The sequence below is a fragment of the Anopheles coluzzii genome, chromosome 3 (genome assembly GCF_943734685.1).
Source record: "Anopheles coluzzii chromosome 3, AcolN3, whole genome shotgun sequence".
NCBI classification, from domain to species: Eukaryota; Metazoa; Arthropoda; class Insecta; order Diptera; family Culicidae; genus Anopheles; species Anopheles coluzzii.
In genome coordinates, this window is record NC_064671.1 from 19,517,947 (window position 1) to 19,538,903 (window position 20,957).

At 44.3% G+C, this 20,957-nt stretch overlaps 1 protein-coding gene across 5 annotated transcripts in view; it reads right to left on the reverse strand.

The window, feature by feature from the left end:
• The window catches only part of LOC120959490 (cGMP-dependent protein kinase, isozyme 2 forms cD4/T1/T3A/T3B), a 129,178-nt gene that overhangs the window by 63,783 nt on the left and 44,438 nt on the right, over positions 1 to 20,957 (reverse strand). The window contains exon 1 of one of the 5 annotated variants that reach the window (XM_040382930.2): positions 7,970 to 8,164. The exons of the other annotated variants lie outside the window; for them this stretch is intronic. The gene's annotated coding sequence lies outside the window, so the exon portion shown is untranslated. Of the gene's footprint in view, positions 1 to 7,969; positions 8,165 to 20,957 lie in introns of those variants that run through there. 5 annotated transcript variants of the gene reach the window in all.

The following is a 20,957-nucleotide window of genomic DNA, read 5'->3' on the forward strand; positions in this document are numbered from 1 at the left end:
TGAAGGGTCCCAATAATAGTTTTTATGTTGTAAAAAGGAAACTAACTGCATTAAAATGAAACAGAAAAACATAACAAAAATGGAAAGATTGAGACACATATTTCTACAAATTGAAGATTTTATGATAAACTGCTGAGAAACTAAATTGAGTCCAAAACATCGTACAAAAGTGGATGATCAAAATGACGTTAAAGCAGTAGTTAAGTGTATTTTTAAACCTTTTTCTATAGCCAAACCGAAGAAGAGAACAATAAGTCAAACCTTACTGATCATTATCCTTTCTCTTGACACGACAGTTTGCACTGTGTTTCCGTTGTAATTGATCACACCAAAGAAGCAACGGGTGGCAAACCACCCGCAACCTTCAACGGACCAAATCCCGCGGTCAGGAAAATCCCACAAAGAATGGCCCCCAAAAAAAAAAAACCACCTCGCTCACCAGCTATCGCGTGTGTGCAAGCCGGCAACCACCATGCCACCGATCGGTAGCAAAATATGTCCATTTTTGCATCGATCGCTGTCCATCACCAGTGTGTGTGCACAAAGTGAAGGGCGGCCACCACAGCACTTGAAACGGCCATTTTTGGCAACACTGACCGTTCACTGTCATGAACAGCAACACCACCACGAGGGGGTAATGGATGCGATGTCGGTAAGTACGCAACACGGCATGCATTCCATTCCTTCTTTCGGCTGTCAAAAGACGGAAAATTTTTCCGTCCACAAAAGCTGGACGCACGCACCCCAACAGCACAACGCCGTCAATCAGTGCGCATGCAAATTTATCCGACAGGTTGTTGGCTTCTGCAGCAGGACACCGTCGCCGGATTATGGCTCGCCGGGGGCGGACATTCCTTCCCCCACGTCGGAAACGGCCGTAGCAACTTGTCGTAATGGAGGTGCAGGCACGCACCGCGGGTCACAAAGTGACTGATTATTTGTTTACGTTCAAGATCCGTCAACTGCCATCATCATCATCCGAGGCCCAGAATAGAAGGGAACTCCAATAAAGACATGATCGAGAATGGCCACACAGCACGCCTTACAATGAAGACAAAAATTGAATCAACTGCACTGATGCTGGTGGCCTGCCTTAAGGTGCACAGGAAGAAGCGGCACATACACACGCAAGACGCGACAAGATAATTTGCAACGGTGCCGTGCAAACTGGAAAACCACGCATCCAAGCGACCGCGGGTGGCCTACAAGACACAGGTGACAGACAGGATACGGGGGGGAATCGGCGGTTACACCAGGCGCAGTTGATTGGAATTAAAATGTAGCTCTTAACTAAGTCAAAACCTTCCGCCAACTCGCACGTGAAAGGACCTCGGGCAGGGAGAGCAGCAGCTCCGTCGATAGCTTGTGCTTGTGTTGTTTTTTTTCTTTTCTTCACTCTTCTCTCGTTGTGTTTTTTTTCGATTTGCACTAAAGCTCGTTTCGTTTTATGTCGTTTGATGTTTGTTCGCTATGTCTTTGAAAGAGTATGTGTGTGTGTTATACATTGCAAAGTGGTTTGTAGGTTTTTTTCTAATCTCACAATAGTGTGTTGAAGGCTTCGTACAAGCCTCCTTCTCTCTTATTACCTCTCTTATTTGTTTTAGGCATAACGTGGGACCACAACATGGTCGCAAGCTGAAGGTGCATAAATTAACTCGATCCGTTTTGCGAACTAATTTTTCTATGTCATTCATCCAGTTGTCGCGACGATGATTGAAGGGTTGGGTAAAGTTGCGCAATCATAAATGATTGAAAAATGTGGCAGGGGAACTCAAAAGGAAATATTAATGTGTAAAGCTACGCGTTTCGTTTGAAACTAAGCTCATTAATCATGTTTTAATTAACTGTAGCTTACATGTAGAAGGGTTTAGGATTATACAGCTTACAGGAATAGAATGCATGATACACAGAAATGTGACATTTGTACCTACAATCTTTATGCAATAAAGAAGTGAATCAAAATCCTATCTTTACAAACACGATGCTCCATAAACATATCATCCAATTCACCCTGCCCCCTCGCATCTGCTTAAAACAGGTGCATCCGTTTGGCGATGAAATGTGTCGGTTGCCATAATTCCTCCCCAATAATGTGCACCTCATTATTTAAACGATTCTCCGGCGTTGGTGTGCGAATCGGTTGTGCCGAACAGAAATGGTAAATACAATACATTCCTCGGTTTCGAGGTTTTGGCGGTTGATGTTTTTTTTTCTTCTTCTTCTTCTTCTTGTGAGTCTTGCCAAAGTCTTGCGCACGCTATTTATGGATCAATTGGGAAAGTGAAACCTTTCCCTCCTCCTATCGGTGCTTTTCTATTTTTAAAGCATGCCGCATGGGCACACGGCACGGCCCATCACGTGCATGGCATACATTTGCGATGCACATTGTAAGTGATCGAGGGAGAGACAGGCAGTATCAAACATTGTTTTATCGTTCGATTAAAATGTATAAGTAAGTGGTTTGCTTTTTTCGTCGATTTTTGCCTTCTTTACTTATTTTTTGAGTACAGAAATTTGTGTTCTCTTTTAAAGAAAGAGGATGTCCATAATAAATGAGCAATGGAAAGAAAGAGTATAAATTCATGTCTCATATTAAGTACAAAATGCATCAACATTGTAACAGTGATTAAGATCGTTCGGATATTAAGCAAGATGTTGTTGCTTTATTTACATTTCACCGAATAAACATGAAGCACCGTTACTGTCCGGTAGAGGTGCACCAGAGCACCTTTATATACATCAACATATCACTCTCACTGTAAGAAATGTAAAAGCGTAAACAATTTGAGCGACAACTGCAGTAAAATTGTACCGCCTATGCTTTGTTTGACAGCTTCTGTGGGAGCTGTGGTTATTAAATACCGAAACGAAACTGTTATATGCACCCCGCGCATTCATGCTTCATCAAAGGACGAAAGCGCCAACAAAGTGAAATAGTGAAAGGTAGGCCCACCACCACCCATCATCACACGCAGGATGTGACGAAAACGGACCTGTTCTGCTAATGTCAATGTTTTATTACGGACCTGCTGCTCCCCCTTTGGCCGGATACGGTTCTTTTTTTCGGCATGCCATAAAAATGAGGTAATACTCTCGGAGGAGTTTTTTTTCTTATGCTGGTGCGTTTGCAACGCTTCCAAACGCTGCGTGACCTCACACGTGAGCAAAATTATACCCCTTCGGCCGCGGTCGGAGTGAATCCGCTCGGTAAGCCGGTTATAGGTTTTCAATAATTTATTTAATTATTTAAGTTTTAGGGCTGTGGTGCTAAAACTGCCACTGGCTATGCCCGCACACTCGCGACCGAAAGCAAAAGCTCTTCGTGCTGCTCGAGCAGTCGATCCGTTTAAAGGCTTATTTCTGCCATTATTATTACTCAATCGTGCAGAGTTGGAGGGTTGGATTCCTGTTCGTGAGTTCATCATCACGAAGCACGACGACTGTTGCAAATTGCTGTGTCGACAAATGAATTCGCTCCACGACACCTTTCCTTGAAGGGACGCGGTTTGAGTTGCTCTCGAGACATGGTTGCGTGCCGCCACGGACACCGGATCGGTGCAAATCCAATAATTTCTGTCACTGGCCCGAGTGCCGCAAGCAACACACAACAGTTACCGGTTTACACTGTCGGCAGCGAGGCCGGTAGACAGTGACACTTATCCCTTAAGTAATTGGGCTTCATTGAGTTATGAGTTGAAAATGGACTCTGCGGATGAACTCGTCAGGGTTTAGTATGGATTGATTTCTACATGCAGTAAGACACACGATCGCGCCTAATGAGTTTTGATGAGATATCTTATTGAGGAAGAAATGGGATTTTGAAGAGGTTTAACGGCACTGTTTCACATTTTCATTGTATGCCTTATACATCCTCTGACAACAGTATTTTATACCTAACTTTGAAGAATTGGGAACGACGATCGCCTTCAAGATGATCTCCATCTATTCCACCGAAATCGCGAAATTCCAAGTCTATCTTGATTGACCCATGACATGGACCTATTTGTACGGAGTTATAAGCATTTCGTATGAGGCAACACAATAGCTAACTGCGATTGATCATCTCACAGCCATCAATCGATCTAACTGCCAAGACATTGATCACTGGTAGTAGCAATAGACATACCAACGGTTTTTTGTTGTTGTTGTTGTCTGCCACTACCGCAGATGTCAATCTGTTCAGAGAAGCCAAAGCAGCCAATTGTGAAATCTAGCCGTCTACACAACCTTCTAGATCTCGTATCGCTCCAGCAACAACAACCTGACGGCTGAGTGTCATTAAATTGGCATCTACACAACACCGTACACCGCGCACCGAAAGGTGGATTAATACGTGCTGGGATCTCGTGTCTAAAACCTACCCCAACCGAGATGCTGACAATAACGATCATCATGTATAGGGGCTGTTATTTCATAATTCAATCAAAAGCCTCATCTTGTCATACACTACACACCAGGGGCCGCCGTTCTCTCACGAAATGCATGAAGTCAACGCGGTGGTACCAATAAATCTTCCATAATGTTCACTTTGGTGACGCTTCATGCCGGGGAGAATGGGGCCATTAGATGCGTTTGCTGGCCCCCAAGGGCTTGGTGGAGTAAATTGTCGGTTGGGTCGGCAGGATTTATGTACGAACGGTTTAGCCTACAAAAAGAACCCCCGACCCGAGTTACCTTGCATTAATCTAATCTGTGCCGAGATTGTCCCGCCGGTGTGGTAAGCCTGTGTTCCGTGTCTCCCAAGAGATCTACAATGCGCAGATCAAAACACGATCACCGGTGTGTGTGTTAGGGGAGCTCTGCTAGTTCGCAAACCCTATTCTTTCTGTCTCCGGCTCCCAGAGCCTTGAGGCAGCTTAAGGTCAATCATGTCATGGGGCTTACCCCTCGAGACAACGAACTGTAATATGCCGAAGAGCACCGATCGACCCAGATTTGGCCATCCGGGGAGTGCGTATCTCCCTCTTCTTTTCTGCGTAACATATCAAAGTCTGGATCGGAATCGGATTTCAAGCGGAAATAATTTAACGCAAAGAAATATCATTCCGAAATCGATACCCTTTCCGATCGCGATGGCTTTACCACGTTCGCTTTGCGGTCGAACGTTCAATATCACCGGATATGGTGGAATTTCGCGAAGGGTATCACATTTGCATTAATAAGACCGTTTGTGCAAAATAATAGCTTAGTTCGGGACATTTACTTTAGCTACAGTTCCATTCATTTCCATGCTTAATATTCGATTTCACAATCGAAATTCGCCGGACAAAAAGCAAACAATTTAACCTTAACAGTCTTAGACAATAGGTCATGGAGGGGAGTTAGCAGAAATCAATCGTTTAGCACGCAATAGTAGAGCCGAAAATGTGGCTTCAAAGTAAGACGAATTGAAAGCTATCAATCTTGTAGCCGTTTAGTGCGAAACTTAATAACCTCCATTAATCAACTCTAAATTATGTTTACCTTAACATTGAGATTTGTTTTCATTTTCTATGCACCCGAACAAACCAGGCAAACCAGGTGTTAATTGATTTTGCTGTCCGATTTTTCAGTGCCATTAGATAGGGGGGCAAAAGCAAACCCGAATCACAGCTGTTGGTGTGACGTACATCCGTTTCAATAGCTGACTATTTTAATTGGATCATTACAACCATCAGAACATGCGGATCTCACGATCTCACTATTGGAGACGAGCTGTCTGCCGTGGTTCGTGTGAGCATTTTTCGCACTTTGCTATTTTTTCTATCCTCCGCGACAGTGAAGAGCGCAATGCAAAATGCTAACACACACACCATCTGGGAGAAGGACATGTACGTAATGCAACACCTTTCGGCTACCGTTGCCAAGTGTTGACAAGGGCGGCTGAGTTCAATCAAAGAACAACATGTGCACCGAAACACGCGTCGAGTTCTTCTTCGTCTCCAAACGCTAATACGTGAGTGTAGTGTAACGTAACACACTGTGCTCGTTTAATTATACAAGGCTTAACTTAAGCTTTTCAAGTGTCAAACACGTCTTACGTTTCAAAAGCGTTGAAACGAGCAAAAAATGATATCCAACATTATACACCTGAGAGGTGGAAAAACTGAATTAAAGATTTGATGTGATAACCGTTAGACATCTTACACCGTTCGTCAACTAGCCACACCTTTTCGGGGAGCGTAAGGTCTGCGTTCGTTTTTCAATCCTAATCACCCAAACACATATAAATGTGATTCTGATTTTAGGTCAATCCATATCAAAACCAAACCTCTAACAGGCGGTAATCGGAAGAGAAACTCCAACTCGAAAACTCAACCTCCATTTACCGAGAACCGAAAGCTGGCTCCGGCACTCAAAACCTGATTATTTGAACATGTGGCCCTAAGGAGGCTTACGTTATCGGTGTTCGTAGATAAACGAGCGAGAATTTCATTTCATTAAAAAAAAACAAAATACAAACACTCATGTTGCACACTGCAGCTAGTTTTCGTCCAACTAGGGTACGTTTGCTCACAAACTAGTCCACAACACCCCGGCATCATTGCATTCGCAACAGCAATGGCAAACCGAAATTGCGCGCATGCGCCCCAAGGAGATCGCGGTGTTGGTTGGTTGATTGCGTTTTTGAACTTGTCCCAGGACAGATTTGCCTGCCGCCTCTACGCTCTCAGCGGCAATGTGTGTAAGAAAAATCTGTCCCAAAGCAAGTTCATTCAACTCGCGCCGCGCAGGTTGCGTGTCTTTTTTTTGCGTGACATGACCGGATCGGCCACGGTGACAACGACACGCCACGACGTACCACCGCCGTCGGTCAGTACCGCGGGACGGAGGTCTTGGTTTCAAAGCTGGTGCGGATTCGCGCGATCTCGAGTACGTGATGACAGAGGCGAACGAAGAAGCCATGTGTCAATGTACACTTTGTTGCATATCGTAATGCTGTCCACCGGTGGTTCCAAGGACAAAAATCATTAATTCTGGCTGTCATCAAAGCGTTGGAAGCCGTTCGGCGCAGGCACTTGAGCGATCAGCGTCGTCGTCAAGTGCCATGAAAGTCTTTACGATATTGCCTACTACTAATACACAGTCACCCAAAACCCACGGTTTTTCTAGTGTTTGTGTGCCTATTACTAACCACCCCGTACCAGACAACTGGCACAATGATGTCCATAAATTAAAACTGATCCACAACGTCATGCAAAACGGGTCCGATTTTCGGTCGTCGGACGTCAGCTTGAAAGGGAAACTACTGTTCGATGAAGGGAAGTTGACCGGTCCTGTCACACACTTGTCGTTGGCCGCACGTTCATGCGAGTGCATCAACTTGCAGTGCAGTTGCCAGCGTTGCACTTCCAAACTCAAGCGCACACGCACGAACGCAGGACAAATACAAACACACACACACACACGCGCTTCAAACCAGGTGTCGATCGTCCATCGCGGGTTGTGTCGACCAGCGTGTCGACCGATCGACGACAGCAACCTTGGCCTCAGCAGCAGCAACAAGCACCCTTTGCGTACGCGCACTGGAGACTGGAGCAAACCCAGACACAGGTGACTTTCAAGAGAAGCTCGCGTTGTTTACGCGTTCTAACACTACGAATTCGCAGGCAATTCTGTTTTGTTTTGGGAGTTTGAGCGGTACCACACTGGACACGTTCGCGCACTAACAATCACTCTCCAGAGCCACACAACTACACCAGCCAGATGTCTTAATAAGGTGAACTTCCGCGTGTGAGCAACACACAGGTTTCCGTGGGTACGGGTCGACCGAAAGCACAGTCACCTTGATCTTGGAACGGTTTAGGTAGGCCGATGATGGTCAAAATTCAAGACAAAAAATAAATACACAAACACAAACACACTCCAACGTCGCACGCGGTAGATACAAGCTTCCTTAACCATCAACCCTGGTGTTGTTGTACAGGGTCGTAGACGCACGCACTGGACGCACACAGCTCAGCTGTAAACGCACTTAACGAGATCTTACACAGTTTCTCACAAGCCGTCCACAAAAAGCAACACAGCAGCGACAACTTCGCTTGCACGCGCAAAACGGACGGGCAACTCCCGAAATCAAACAAAAAAGACTGATCTCGAGACTCCGAATGACTGATGATCTCGGGAAAGCGCAACCGAAAAAAACGTTCCGCGCTGTACGGTGTCTTGTTTTGCACTGATCACTCTCTTCCGCGCGCCACGACAGAGAACAGCTCGCGCGACTGCGGTGCGCGTCCGACGCGAGATAGGGTCGACAGGCACAGGCAGCGTGTCTGGGGTTTGAAAATTAAGAAGCGAAACAATCCTCTCACTTCACTCTGGCCACCGCGCAGCAGGCCTCTCTCCGTCCCCTTTGCCTTCCGCACGACCATACGCAGCAGTTCTTGATTTGGGGCGGACGAACGTGCAAAAAGACGCACGACGAAGTTCGTCAAGGACCTTTGCTGTGCGCACGGTGTACGTGGGGGCTCTGCTGTTTGAGTGTGCGTGCGGGCTTCAGACTCGCCAATAGGCTTCGTGGGAGCTTAGAGGCATAGTTCGTAGAGTGTCCGGTTCGGACACGCGCGCGGAAGGACGAAGGAAGCGAAAAACTTGAATTATGTCATACGGCAACAGGCAAAACCGGAGAGAGCAACACTCTCTTGGTACACCCCTGCGCTTCGAGAGATGCCGAGAGATTGACCGAGAGACCCACCCTGAGGGGTGCTCGAATGGTCAAAGCAGCTGCTCGAATTTCACACTGACAGCGGCGCAGCGAAAGAGAGCTATCAAAACGAAAACATTGAGAGTGACAGCTCCAATGAAGAGATGATTACCACCGCGCACCGGTCGTGATCGGCATCGGGCCGGGGTGGGTGGGAGATGCGGTGCGAATTGATCGACACCGGTTTTAGTAGGGCTTGCCTGGTGGACAGGTCCATCAGAAGGCGAACAAGGGATAGTGGAAGAAACGTGATTGGCGTGGGGATGATAAGCCGGTCGCCAGCAGCAGCAGCAGCCATCGTTCAACTCTGCAAGTCACACATCAACGCATTGCTTCCCGATAACCATTATGGGGTGTGTAAATGGGATTGAAATTTAAGGGTTTTCACTGGCTGCTCTTCACGATTGAACCATCAGAGAGATGGGCATAAATGGCAAGAATTGAGTTGTGGAGTACATCAATAACTCAGACAAATCTAGCTATATCCGAACTCCACAGCATTTAACTGACTACCATCAATTAAAGAGTAGGCACCAGATCACCCCCTGGTGGATCCCGCGTGGCCCAGTTTCTGGTCAGCTTGCGGCAAAAGAAATGCGTCACAAGTTTACGCGCCCGAGACGCCTCTCACCGCCGTGTCAATTGATCCCGCCAATATAAATCTATTACCAATTTTATTGAAGATCGACACTACCAGCCAATGTCCCTGGGAAGTTCCAGCTACATTGGCGTTATTAACTGTGCCCAGTGTCTGCTGGAGTCATTTTAAATCATATTTTGCAACTTGCATGTGCCTTTCAATGCTAATAAAAACAACGTTTTGAACGATCTTATTTCCCAGTGTAAATGATATGGGAGATACAAATTAAGCTGCGTCTAGCAGAAGTTAACGCATGACGGTACACACTACTACCGTTAGCTACGCATCGTAGTCACCGTAACCGGTAGCAAAACCGCAAAACAGGCTTCGGCCGTAAGCGATTAAACTTCACTTAAGTACGGCGAGCCTAACTAGCTACACGATCACGCAGCTAATTGAGTTTCCGGCTGAGGGTTGTTTTGATTTTGTTCACAAGCCGCTTACTAGCCGCGTAGATCGGATGCGAATCTGAAGGTGATGTTCAATACAAGTTGCAATGTAAGAGTAGTGGTGAGAGCAACTCTACCCCGTTAAGAGTGTATTGGTGATGCCCGCTCAAAGGTAGACGTAGTTCAGGCTCTATTAGGACGACGTCTGTAACCATCAGTTGCGAATGGGGGTTAGTGAATGTCACGCGAATTGATTGATGGCTACATGGGGCCGGCCAACATCCAAGCGGAATATGCCACCGTATTTCTCCAACCGCACGTGATGATCATGACTAACCGACGAAAGCCGGACGTGAATATCTTTGGTTTTGTTTCTTTTCCCCAATCGAGCGCGGAACACCTCTAAGAGCTCAGACGTGCCAATATTGCCAATTCTTTAGGATCTTCAGGTGTTCCAGCAGGCAGCTTGGAAAGACAACATTACTCACTACAATTGGAGCTTTCTGTTTTGGGTCAGCGGGTTTGAGGTTTCGGTGTGATCTCCCCCAACATCTTCAAACGCCTACTACGCGATCCACAATGCATTGAATGAAGGTTTGCATTGTTGGAGCTGATGGTATTAGCGATCGTTCGACTCTTGTCGGCGGCTGTTCGTTGTCCTATACCTCCTTTCCCCTATTGTAGGCTAATTATTATTTGCGCTTAGCTTCATTTGGTGTGGGCCGTAGAGCGACGCGTCGGGTCCTGCTTACTTTCAAATATTTACACGCCCGAATTGTATTCGCGCAAACGAGCAGTCTTGTTTTGTGTACATTGGGCCGCCTCATCTTCGACAACGCGTACATGTCCGTGAGACCGGTGCGGAATCTTCAAATGTAACGAGGAACCAGGAGCAAAGGAGGAGCATGCGTTGTCAGCCTGTCAGTTTCTGTGTTCTTTTGCTTTCGTTCACATGTTTTGCAGTTCGCATTGTGATCGTTTGTATCAAAAAGGTAACATGTCCTCTTTTACCCCTCAAGAGTACACTTCCTCTTGGCAAAGGGAGGGACACACCTTTCATCATGGTTTTTTGAACACCTTTGTTGGATTTGGAATAACCGTAGAATGATTCATCTCTATAGCATTCAACCCAGGAGAAAGTAAATTGATCAAATTCAATCATGTTTTTCATGTGAGTAAATTTTTAATGTTACAGTTTTAAAACCTTTTCCAACAACTTCCAAACCTAACGTATGCAATTCCATCTCTCGTCCGACAGTTAACCTCTACGCGTTTTATAACTCTATTACCTCAAGGGTTTGGGACGGGGATGCAAGGGTGATGCAAAAATAAAGACCATCGGTCTCCCTTTCGGGTGTACGACACACGGCGGCGTTCGATCTCGATCGCACGACGTTGAAAAGTTGAGTGACAGGTGATTTACATTGGCTTTAGGAGTGTGTGGTCCAATTCCGCAGGCTCCATTTCATCATCCCATAATCCGCACGTTCAGTGGCCAAAAGATCGAGAGAGGGAGAGGAAGGGAGAGACCGAGAGATCAACCACGATCGAGGGCGGGGTACGTGTCTGTGTGTGTGTGTGTGTGTGTGTGTGTGTGTGTGTGTGTGTGTGTGTGTGTGTGTGTGTGTGTGTGTGTGTGTGTGTGTGTGTGTGTGTGTGTGTGTGTGTGTGTGTGTGTGTGTGTGTGTGTGTGTGTGTGTGTGTGTGTGTGTGTGTGTGTGTGTGTGTGTGTATGTTTGTGCACACGGGCACACAGTAACATGCAGTTTTGAGGACCACAACACGATCGGAACCTTTCACAATCGTACATGTTTGGCGGCTATTTGCACGGTACCCATGGCGTGTATAGTTTTATCTTTCTTTAAGCCGATCAAAGTCGATCGGTTGGTAAGCCGGGAAATTACCGTTCGAGATTTTTGGGGACCTTTCAATCGGAAGTCTCAAGGGAGATAACCTCACTACCGCTTGATTCGCAATCATCCGGGGGTTATCGAACGAATCCGGTGATCCAGCTCTCGCTCGTTTTATACATCGTTTTTTGTATCTTGCTTTCTTGCTACACTCCATGCAAACCGTAGAGAATATATAAACCATCACAAGAGGCGCACCAACTTCAAAGTATAGATGCTACATTTTGTTTTATTTATTTTGAGATTCAGTCTGTTGACACATAGGGGGGAAAATGGATTTTCTTTCGCGGAGCTGAATTTTTATTTTGGCTTTTCGCTTTTTCGCTGCAGTTTGCTCCAATTTTTGCGATTGTTTATACAGGCGCTCTTGCGCACCACCACACGTCAGCGGGAGTGCAACATAATCTCACGACTGGCGTTGTTTGCAATCGGTGGACGATGGATGCGATTTAATTGACGCAAGCGCTTGTGTCATTAAATCTTCGTATCCGCCCGGATCGCTTTTAACGGCCGCAGTGTTTAAATGTGTCACGTGCGGGGTAATTTCGAGATTAATCGTGACATTCGTTACGAAACCATCGACAGAGGTGATATTCATTGAAGCAGAAGTAAAATGATGCTTCAAATCAACTTAAAGTCTAAAAGATTTGTAATCAACACTTGACGCTATCGGTTTGAAGGAATTGCATAAATCTCTTACCAGATATAATAAAAGCCTGTGTTTGGTCTCGTTCACATACCTGTGAAATAAATAAAAGAAGAAAAATAATATTAGAACTAACCATAACAATCATTAAGGTGGTTTTTGCTGAACATGGAAACATTGGCATTTTTGCTGGAGTTTGTAGCACTTGCGTGGATTTTGTTAGTACATTTTGTTGCCTCATGCTTCTAGGAAGGAAACCTTTTTGCGCTTGAGTCTTGATATAAAATGAGAAAAACACTGCAAAGCAGCAGCGGTTTGCCATGCTGCGTATGACCCGATAAAACCAATTCCCCATTAACACACCATTAATTTTTAATTACTGTTGACAGTGGCATTACACGTTCCGAATTTATGATTGCCCACGATCGATATCAAAATTGGGCAATGTGTTTTTTAAGGCGTAGTATTGGAAACACGATACAACGATCGATAACGATTGATTAATGTCAAAACCTGCGCAATAACCTAATGAACATTCATCAACTCAATGTACCATGGGTTCCAATTGAAGAAAAAAAACACACAATTTAAAGAAAATGTATCCTGCTGGTGGGAAAGAGAAAAGTGTCTGGTGTCGTGGGTACCAATGTTTTAATTAACCAACAACGATCACACCGGGAGGCTGCAGCAGTGCAAGGCGATATCTCGCGTCATTCACACATTTAGGTGACATTGGGTGATTTAATAAGCGTGCGTTGCGGGGTTGCGCCGGCCGTTTTTTCGCACTCACACACTGTTTGGTTATCAAATATCAACCGGTTTAATGCAGGACTTGCTTGGTTTGGAAGAAAGAAAAACTACGAGAAACCCCGAAACACCGGCAACAGGCGATCATGTTCACGCACGTGACGGAGGAGCTTGTGTGCAGCACTTGATTAAGGTCTCATTAAGGAAAGATGACGAATTACAAACTGTCATACGATGCATTGTTGCATCAATAAATTCACAATGCCGATGCCACGAAGCGGCTGTGAGTGGACAACCGGAAAGGTGTGAACATCATACCAAAACCAGAAGAAATTACGACCTACGGACAATGGCTGCGTGAACAAAACATGTTTTTGTGGCTGCGTGTAACGCGACGGAAAAACAAAAATTTAATATGTACCACCACACCACACCAACTACATTTTGCTGGCAATGCGGCGGAACGGAATGGGCAGCTTGATTATTGGATCACAATTTTGGCAACGATTTTTAATTGCTTTGCGGTGTGGTGTGTTTTTCAGGCTTTCGTTCTTTGCCTGTTTAAACAAACAATTAAAATGACTTGTATATTAACAAAATACAGTTCTTTCGACGCATTGCTTAAAGTGTTTTGTTCATTTCGCTTGATTGGATTCAACCAGTTTTGTATGATGATTTGCGCTACAAACTTGCGCCAACATTAAACCAGTAACTTTATGGCACACCTCGCAACAGAAACTGAGAGTAACAAAAAAGAGAACCGCTCCGCAAGATTGCAATTAAGTTCCCGTGGTGCAATTGGCAATTTAATACTTTCGATATATGGCATCAATGTAAAAAGTCGAGCAGCAATACTCGAACCGTTCCTGTTTGGAACAGTTGCCAAGTGGTACAATTTAACGAACGCAATTCTGCGGAAATTTCCCTTTAGCGTTCACTTTTTTGGCATACTTTCTATGCCGAGAGAGGCCTTTAACGACGACTTCTTCGAGCGAAATGAGCGCGTATTTCATCTGGATAATTTTTATTTCGTTTGCCGCCAAAAACGATAACATTTTGTGCTGTCACATAGGCTGCGCAGAAGCAGGGAAAAGGCTATTTTGGAAGCACCGAAGCAAGTTGTGCAGGGTACCGTTTTGTAACAATAAAATGGTCAAATTGAGCTACACCAGCGTGCCTTTCTCTTGTTTATAGTTTTTGAATAAAAACGACCCCCAAAAACCCGACCGAAGATCGATAAAACTTTAAATTTTAAATTGATATTTAAATTGAAAATCTTTATATTCCATCAAACATTTGCATTACACCAGAATCCTTAATCGATTTCTTTGATTTTTGGATACAACGCTCACGCACGGCTCGACTGAAACTGGCAAGACTGGCTACAACATCGCCAGTTCCCTCCTTCGCCCCATCTAATACCATTTCGGGTGCATTAATAGCGCTTTTTATCGGGCAAACAGCGATCTTTGCGCCGCAAAGACAATCGCTTTCAATTTTTCCAATCTATACACCCCCGGGAATGGGAGGGAATTGTTTCTGTTTCCGTTGGTGGCATCAGAGACACAGCCAAACAGCCGAAGAATGTCTCAATAAAGGCGCGCTCGCTTCCAGGCATATACCTTTTGGTGAGTAACAAATTATCGGCCCCGGGGACCGTAGCTGTCATGACATCAGCGGGAGCGGAACCTCAACGGTCATCAAAAACGCTGGCCCGATTTGCGCCCGGCTTCGGGATCGATCGCTTGTTTTCGGTTAATATTTTACAGCTTCCATAAATTGATTCTGAATTGGTTGCAGGCAGGCGGGCTGCACTTAGGCGACGATTCATCGCTGACAGACATGCAAACGCCAAATAAAAAAAAGTTTGTAAAACCATCAAAAGATTATTGTGTTTCTTCACGCTCGAGGGAGGTGTATGAAAAAAGATGCTTTTTGTTCGCTGCCAGTGTCACATTTGATCGCGCATTTATTTCGATATTTTACCGATCGGTCGTTTTGATTTCCGTTGATTTATGGGACAAAGGTTTCGTGTTTGTTGTTCATAAATATTCTTTTTCTTTTTATTGAATTTACTATGTGGGAAAAGAGCTTTAAATATAGAAAAAACACAATTGATTTTTTAAACCTTCAAAATGAAGTAAAACGGCGAATTTTAAAATTATTAAACAAGAACAAAAATAAAAAGCAGCAAAATACATATAAACAACGTGAAAGGTGTAAACATTCAACTTAAACCATGCCGTTTTTTTCATAAAGACTAAAAAAGAAATGTACAATAAGAGCAGGAAACTGTCGTTAATAAACGAAACGGAAAACATTAACATCGAGGGCGACAGGTGATCATAAAAGTCGCCGAATGGCACCGCTTCCTGCAGCAGGCTTTATCAACCATTGCCTTACTTTCCCCCCGCGGTTACCGGAAGGCGCTTTTCTTTTATCTTGCAGTAAAATTTATGTACTGCAAACGCTCACAATCATTCGTACCGCCTATGGATCCGACCGAAAAAGAAAGAAACTAAATCCCAACGCCTCCTCTCTCAGGTTAAGATATCATTCGGCGCGCTGAAATCGCCGCTTCGACTTCAGTTTCTTGCTGCGCGTTTGCTATTTTATCCTTCCGGAGTTGCCCTTTCATGTAACCTGTTGCATCCGCCGCTGGAGTCGCTTGAGCAGAAAAAAGGGCAAATAGGGGGATTACGGGGATTTGTTTTTTTTTTGTTTTCGTTCACCTTCATTTACGATGCGCCGCAACGGGTTTACGACACCGACCGACACACGGGTGATGCAAGTGTGAGCCACCGTCGTCGTCGTCCCCCCAAAACCCCCCCCCCCCCCCCCCCCCGAGTGTAATGCAATTCGCGAAGAGATCGCGGTATGATCGCTTTGAAATTGTTCAGCTTTATTCCGGTACTTTATTTCGCTTTTCCGCAAACATTTCGATCGATCGCATTTTCGTGGTGTGCACTCACTAAACCCCTCCTCCTTTCGCGTCTGTTGTTGCTCCAAAGCCGATAATTTATGGTGGCCTTTTTGGTGGGTCGATTGCGATCAGGTGCGCATAAACATCGTAATGCACGGTTGGAGTATTTGGCGAACCTGCCACAGGAGTGATTCTAAAAAGGTGCGTAAGTTTAATGCATTTCTCCAACCCATTTGATCTCAACCAGCAACCTTTTGGAGATCACTTGTTGGTGATTCCATCTTGCACCAACGCGAAAACTCACTCCCGCTATGCTGCTCGGTGCACCCAGTGTGCTGCACATTGTTTCGTTAATTTACAGACACGTTTTATGTTGCCTCCGGTTAGCCGCTGAAATATGGCTTCATTTGGAAACGATTGCATGGGTTATTAAAATGCTATTTCCTTCGTAAGGAAAACTTATGAGGAGAGAGTAAAGCATTAAAAGATCCTTGGGTTTGTTGGATTGCTACTGATTCCGTTAAGGCCGGGAGACACTGTCCGTACTCATATCATTGTAATTTCAATTTTCACTTGCGCATCTCGCGGCGGCTGACCGAAGCATTTTGCCAAACAATTTGGAGCCGATTCAATTTTTTTTTATTTTCCATGTTTTTTTTTTACTTAAACTGGACTGGAAAAGGGTTGTAATAGATAGATGAATATGTTGTGCAAGTATTTCAGCCATTTTTGCATAAAAAACTGCTTAATTTTGAGATCCGGCACGACCATTCCCTCGATGACCGAAAAAATCTTCGATCAGCCGCCGCCAGATGCGCTAGTGAAAATTGAAATTACACTAGCGAGTACGGACAGTGTCCCCCGGCCTTTAATCCTCGAAAATATATACTAAATGTTACAGAATGAATGAGTAAATGGGCACAATTAATGCATGGTATCGATTTTTGGACAGACAATTGCACTTAATCACCCACTAAAATTAAAATATTAAAAAAAATGCAATACAGTACAGAACATTACATTACAGCAAATTATAAAAATACTTCTACGTGTTTAAAATAATCCAAATCAGTACCATCTAATTAGATAATGTATTAATCATGGTATGATAATGGTATTAATCTGCAAAAAGTAAATAATAAAAATAATAAATGCAATTAATGTTGTAGTTTCTCTGTCGTCTATCGTGAATTTGATCAATTTGCTTCCGAGTTTCTTGTGCCATTGTTGTGATTAGTTCTGGCTAAAATAGTAGATTAGGTCCTGATTAACATTATAAAACGTTTCATAGAGGCTTTCAGTTTACAAAGCACCTCTTGCATGGCATCCATATTGGGGTTGAAAAACGCTCATTTGGAAAAAATCTAAATAAATCTTTTTTAAAAATGATGAATTCTTATTTTAATTTTGAATTCGAGGAAGTACATAAAAACAACACAGCTACTCTAAATAGTCATTCATAGGTTATCATCATATCAAACATACGCAAAATTTTTGGTGGTGTAAATTAATTATTTGCGTTCTCTATTGATTACCGTGCCCTTTCGCTCCCTCTTACTCTAATTTTAACACACCCAGCACAACACCTTGAAAGTACATATAGCAGCTCTCGTGCCGTATTTTCTTAAAGCTCCTTTTTCTCTGGTTTTTTTTTGTTGTTGTTCGAGGACTTGATCGTAATCTGTCGATTAAGATTGAGCACGGTTCAATATCATTGCCCAAATCGCTTACAAACAGGTTACTGACAATGAAAAAAGTGCCCCCAACACAATCCAATACCGCCCAATACCTGCTAGGGCAGCACGGTCGGGCAGGCAAGTGATTAATGCTTGCTGCCGGGCACTTCAAACGCGATCGAATTGACCGAAATTGTTACCGGTCGTCCGCCGCTGCAGCTCCGATAGCCCCAAAGCGCGCCGAAAACCGTGCGCAATAGAGTTGTAGCAAATAGGCGCACAGTGTGGAGAGAGAGAGAGGAGGGGGGTTGCGAGGAGCCACCATCACCACTGCGCGATATTATCGGCGATCGAAGTCGCAATTTTTGTTTTTGGGTGTGACAGTTCGCACAGTGCTATTTATTTGCACGACCCTGGAAATTGATAGATTTAAAGCGCGGTAAGGTTGGCAGAAGCCGAAAGCAAAACAACAACAGCAAAATCCCTCGCGAGCGCCAGTCATAACAACAAAGCGCGTTACGGATATCCTTCGGCTGGGCAGGTGAAATGGAGCAGAGTTAAATTGCTTCTCCTGTTCGCATGTTTGTACGGTGCTTTGTCTTGTGCTTGGGGACGCATAGCCGGGGGTGTTTGATTGATAACCGTTTAGAAACGATTCAAGTTGTCCATTAAATTGCGTAAAATTAAACACTTGGCGCAGTGGCGCAGAATCGCCGAAAGCGCAGCACGCGTGTTTGAGGATTAACCCAGTTCTTTCGCTTGCTTTGCGGGACGGTCACGATGGTCGTGCTTATAAACTGCCAGGTGAAGATAATCGGGTAATGTGGTCACGCGTACGTTTGAAGAGTTTTGTTCGCTTTAGCAAGATTTGGCAGAATTAGCAAGTCGCATCATGTTGTTGTAGGGCAGCAACATCAAAGAAGTGAAGCGTTTGTCTTTTAACGGCACCACGCAATAATACGATTGTTTGCTTTAGTGCTCTAGAATGCACTACAAGGATTACCCCGAAAACCGTCTAGTTGTTGGAAAAATTAAAGTAATCATAAAGAATTTCAACAAAACGAAATAAAGCGTGTTTACCACTTAATTTGATCACAACAGGCACAATGTTTTGAAAACAATTTTAACCATCCTAAGCTCCCACACCTTCTCAAACCATAAAATCGGGCCTGTTTCCCTATTACACGATCTGTTTACCCGTCAACAATTGACCAGAATCGTTTTGTTTACATCGTTTGCCGCTTCTGCTCGTTTGCTCGAAATGCACATCAGACTGGCACGATAAGAGAGCACATTTCACTGTTTTCCAGCGCACACATGCGCCAATTAAACAACATCGCGCATTAGCAGTGTGATTAACGCGCCGCTTCAACGTTATTGGTCGGCGGTTGCCACTTGGAACGATTTGCCAAAGTGTCGAGCACTTAAATCCATTGCTCCGAGGGTCCGTTGTGATCGACGTTCGGCGGCAAGCGCGTGTGGCCGAGCGTGTAGTTAGTGGCGAATTGAATTGCAGACACTGCCAAATGGTTCGTGTTTGCCACATTGCACATTTGCAGGACCGAAGGAGTGCAATCGGCGATTGAAACTTGACCGCAGGGGCTAATTTTCAAACCGTTTTGCTGCAGCGAAAGCGGCCGCATACACTTCGGGCGTGCTCGTGATTGAGGGCTCTATCAAATAAAAGTTTATGGGAGTTTAATAAACATCAATTGCATTGTGCGGCGCTCTGTGCGGTACAGCTAGTAATTTGTAGCAACAGCAACGCACGGAGCAATCATTTCGTTATGCCTAGAGCTTTTGAAACGATGAAAAACCATTTAAAAAGCTTAAAATTATCATTTTTTCTTTCGAATATCTGTTGAAAGCGAAAGCATGAAGCAATTATTGTCAAAAATACTATTAATTCAAAAATCTCACAAACAAAAGCGTAAAGAACAACTGCTCGAAAAACATCCGACCAAGTGTACTCGAATAACGGTTTGCACTAGTCGCCGCTAGATGGCGCTGCTACCGTGCGCTAGCGATCGATGTACACTGTGCGTCCAACGATTCGCATTCGTTGGCCAGAAGTATAAAGGCCGGGCTACATTGATCGTACTCGCAAGTGTAATTTCGATTTTCACTAGCGCATCTGGCGACGGCTGGTGGAAGCTTTTTTTGGTCGTCGGGGGAATGGTCGTGTTGCATCTCAAAATTAATTAGTTTTTACATCGTTTTTTTATGCGAAAACGGCTGAAATACTTGCACAATATGTTTGTCTATCAATTACAAAGCTTTTCCAGTCCAGTTAAAGTAAAAAACATAGAAAAATAATATATTTTCTGGAGCGGCTCCACATTGTTTATCAAAATGCTTCGGTCAGCCGCCGCCAGATGCGCTAGTGAAAATCAAAATTACACTTGCGAGTACGATCAATGTAGCCCGGCCTTAACCGTTTTATTGGAAATTAGATGCTTGTTCAACACAAGTAGAAAAAAGAGTAGAAGATATATTTAAAAAAGCTATAAAATATCTCCACCAAAAGAAAATCCCCAATTTCAAAAAATAAAAAATAAAAAATAAAAAAAGCAGTTGCTTGCAGTGTGCAAACAAACTTTGATGTGAATGTGATAAAGATAAAAAAGGTCTTACTACATTGCATACCTCAAAGTACTTTGAGCCTTTCTCCAATTCTGTGAAAAGGATTATGACTGCTGATGTGCTCTCTGGAGCGACCCTAGAACTCCGATTAGGACTCCGGAAAAATAAGAACCACTAGTTCCACCCGGAGTTTCAGTCGTTTAGAGTCGTCTAGATTTTCTATGATTTATGTCATTTCACTTCACTTTCTATGGCCTTGAAATTGCGCAAAACTTGTTTACCCTTGTTTTCAACCATACGCCATTTACTCCATCCTTAAGAAAGAAAAAAAGCATTTTCAGCTCGATTTGGTTTTAATTACATTTCACGTCTCGCATAACCGTATCTAATTACTTCTCCAACCAACCGGTTCACTGCTGTCATTACTCGGCTGCTGCCGCGGCACGGGTGTTGCAGCTAATGTTTACCCATTTCTCTACTCATTGGTTGCAAATCCATGTCAACATTTGCACTCATATCGCCGCAGCATTCGATCGAACTGACTTACGCGGTCCGCACGCGTTCGTCCGATTGCATTTCCTCTCGATCTCAGTCAGTCCCGCCCGTGTGCTACGTTTGCTACCAATTAGTCTCCGGCGCGAGTGCGGCGGCCTAGCCGCAATGGCGCGGGACCCAACCGGTTCGCTCTAAAACGTCGTCGTTCCTCTCTTGCTAATCGTGCTGCAGTATCATAAAATCAAATATAAGGTGTTAATGATTA